Below are 3812 nucleotides of genomic sequence, written 5' to 3'. Positions count from 1 at the left end.
TTTATATTGAAAAACAACTATTGTTATTAATTATTGTTACTTAAATTAAATTATTTTCGTTAAATATTTAATATAAATATATATTAATATTATAATATATTAATATACATTAATAATGATAAAAAGTATGACATTTGTTGTTATTAAATGATAGAATTCACTAAAAGTATATAAATATGTAATAAATAAAATAATTTTGTGATAAAAATGATAAATGAGGTTTATCTGTTGTCAATACATTGGTCATTTTCATTTACACCTGGAAAAACAGTCAAAAAGCATAATTTTTGTAACTGGGCGGACCCGACACATTTTCAAAAGAGCTGAAAATTATGTTTTCTTAAATTTCTATTTTACGTTAAACTATTCTTTTTTTTTTGGTTTATTCTTTTTGCATTATTTAATTAAATGATAAAACAATAGAAACATACAAAAATATTGATTATTACTCAATATTATACAGAAATATAAGCAATACTCCTTAAGTGAGCGGGGCTACCCGACTCTCGCCTAAGTATAATTTTTGACTCATGAAGTATTTTTAATGGCAATTTAAATGATTATCTGTGGTCAGGTTTGTATCTATGATAACAGAGTTGTTTATTTTTTCCATAACATTTTTTTTTCAAGAAAAGGTTGTTTTTATTCCGCATTAACCGCACTGCACTAATGTGAACATGATATGTGGATAAACATAGAAACTTATTAATTAATTTATTTTCATCTCAAAAGAGACCTATCTAATAGCCAAAATGAGATTTTTAGTCAAAACGCTATTGGAAAATACATATCGACATATATTAATTAGAATACTAATTTGCGATAGAGAATTTCATTTATTAAGAAATACATTTCAAGCGCAAATCCTTATTCAATTTGATTTATTTGATAGCGTGGAACTAATTGTAAGTTCACCCAATTTTATAAACCATAGTATTAACATGATGATGAAATTTTCTTAACGGACAACACACGGAGCGCGTGGCTCTGTGATATTTCCCTGGCTGGAGCAATCAAAATGACTCGCAAAAGTTCCTTTCGCCAGCCGGCCAGGTGGCCGAGCAGTCAACGTGCCTGACTGTGAAGCCAATGGTAGCGGGTTCGAATCCCGCTCAGGGCATGGATGTTTCTCTCTGTGTGTGTTCTCTATTGCTTGATGTGTGAATGTGGCCCACCCTATAAGCGGGTATGTGGCAGTGTGGCGTGGGTTATGTTGCTCGCCTACGTGACATAGGTTCGCAGGTGCCCACTGAGTAACGTTAAATGATCTTCCTATTCTAATTGATCTAAACTCCGGTATCTTCCTAGGCCAAGAACGAAAATTCAGTGCCTGCCGTTAAAAAAAAAGTTCCTTTTGCTGCTTCAGTTTAATGTATGGAAAAAATTAATTCATCTGGTTTGAATTACATTATTTTGACAAAGTTGATAATTCATGTACTTTTTATTTTCTTAAAACCTTGATGAGTGAACTAATATAAAGATTTGTTCAATTTTTTTACTTAATAATGAAACTCCTAATCGTAGCGAACTATCATTCCACAAAATTATTCTAATTCGGAAAATAAATAACATCAAAAGTGTTATAGTTGTAACCAATTCATATTTCTTAACCCACTGACGGTTCTGCACGTAAAAAGTCGCATTTTAACCTGCAGTCTTCTCTGCATAGCAAAACCGGTTTTCCCATGTTAACTGATAGGGGAACTGTGTGTAGGGGAGAAACATTCTCCCAATTTTGCCCATTTCCTTAACCGCCAGTGGGTTAAATAGGGAGTAGAATAGGATCAATACGAATACCTCCATACTAGCCCCACAAAGACATGGGTTTGCTTTTGCCTAATACTGGTTAATTTGAAAGTATACAGAGCAGCAGTTAATATCAAAATAAATAAAGCACGGTATAACTTATATTATCACCTTTCGTTGGAGCGTTGAAAATAAAATATGTTTAAAACCTTAAAAAATTTCTGTTTACAAATTTTTACTATACTATTCATAGTCTCATAATGCAATAACTCATGGATGTGTAAAGTGCGAAGCATAAACAGACCAACCCAAATAACCTTTGATCTAATGATCGAATCTTCAAATTTTTGGATACAATCTTATTGGTTCGATGGGGGACCTTCATATCGTTTAATTACTTAGTGCAGACGATATTTCAAGTTACAAAATCAGACACAAAATCGTACTTTCTTTGAATAAATATACCTTTAGTTTTGAATGATTTGTATTTCTAACCCTCAAAATATAAGGTATAGTCGCAATCTGGAAAATATATGGTTAAGTTCAATTTTAATTACTTAATCCCTTAATTTAACCTTATTTTTTGCTTATTTCGCTACATCACGAATAACTTACTAAGCAAATTTAATAATTTTAAGTACACAAATGTAAAATTCATTTATCAAATTACAATTTTAAGTTTAATCATTTAATTTATTCTGAAACTAATCGAATAGTTTCTGAGAAATCAAATTTTGAAAATCAGCATTTTCAAAATCGAGTTTCTCAGAAATTGATTTCTCTTTGATTTTCTATTTTTTCTTCTAAAATGTCATTCGTTAAACTGATGTAAAAATGTGTATACTTTATATTTCCAAATATTTTCGATTTTTAATTATATAAATTAGTAAAAGAAACATTTACCAAAATTAATAATCCGCATGGAATTATCCTTGGAAAAATAAATTTTATAATTATGTGCAAAAATATTTTCAGTTTGCTTAAAAACATCAAGGTACTCATTATTGAGCATAGTGACAAGCTTTAAACTGAAACTGCTCTGAGAATATGTCTTCATTTCCAAATCAATATTGAAAAAGATAGGAAAGTATTTATTATAGAGCTGAAGACATTTTTGTAAAATAAATTTGGAATGAGCAGGAAACTTTTATCTAATTGGACTAACTTTTCAAATAGTTTGATAGTTCTAAACTAGAAAAACTTTTAACTTACTCACTTTCGAGGATGATGTTTCATTTTGTCATGGTATGTCACTTATGAGACTATTCAATTCCGAGCATGTCACTATCTTCAACAATGAATATATGGTTTTCAAATTCTACTATATTCGATTCGGATCTAATTTGACACATTTTTGATCAATTCTGAGAAACTCTTTTTTGTTTAGTGCACCTTCTACGTTACCTGAATCGAAGCAAAATTTTTTCGGCTTTGTTTAAAATTGAGACTTAGCCTAAATAAATCGGCTTAAATAGGAGTAGGGAAGAGTTTATTATTTATAAGTATAAAAACAGGTTCTGTAGAAGCTTATGGGAAAGATAAAATTGTTCAATAAATATTAATTGGTAAAAGTGATTTTGGAAAACAGAAACAAATGATAATAGTAAACACATATTTAATGAAATTGAGAACTTGTAAAAAAAATGAAAAATTCAATGCGGATTGTAAATTCTTAACAATTTTCTAATCCATAATGGTTTCTAATTCATTCCATAATCTTCAATAATGAATATATGGTTTTCAAATTCTACTATATTCGTTTCGGAACAATTTTGATGCATTTTTGATCAATTTTGAGAAACTCTTTTTTTTAAGTGCACCCATTACGTTACCTGAATCGAAGCAAAATTATTTTGGCTTTGTTTAAAATTGAGACTTAAGAAACCCACCTTAAATCGGAGTAGGAAATAATTTATTTTTTCTAAGTATAAAAACAGGTTCTAAAGAAGCTTAAGGGGAAGATAAAATTATTCATATAAAGTATGAATTGGTAAAAGTGATTTTGGAAAACAAAAACAATTGATAATCTTGCACACATATTTAATGAAATTGAGAACTTGTAAAAA

This window comes from Parasteatoda tepidariorum, chromosome 7 (genome assembly GCF_043381705.1).
Source record: "Parasteatoda tepidariorum isolate YZ-2023 chromosome 7, CAS_Ptep_4.0, whole genome shotgun sequence".
NCBI lineage: Eukaryota > Metazoa > Arthropoda > Arachnida > Araneae > Theridiidae > Parasteatoda > Parasteatoda tepidariorum.
The sequence above is the reverse complement of the archived record's forward strand: the minus strand, read 5'-3'. Positions refer to the sequence as shown.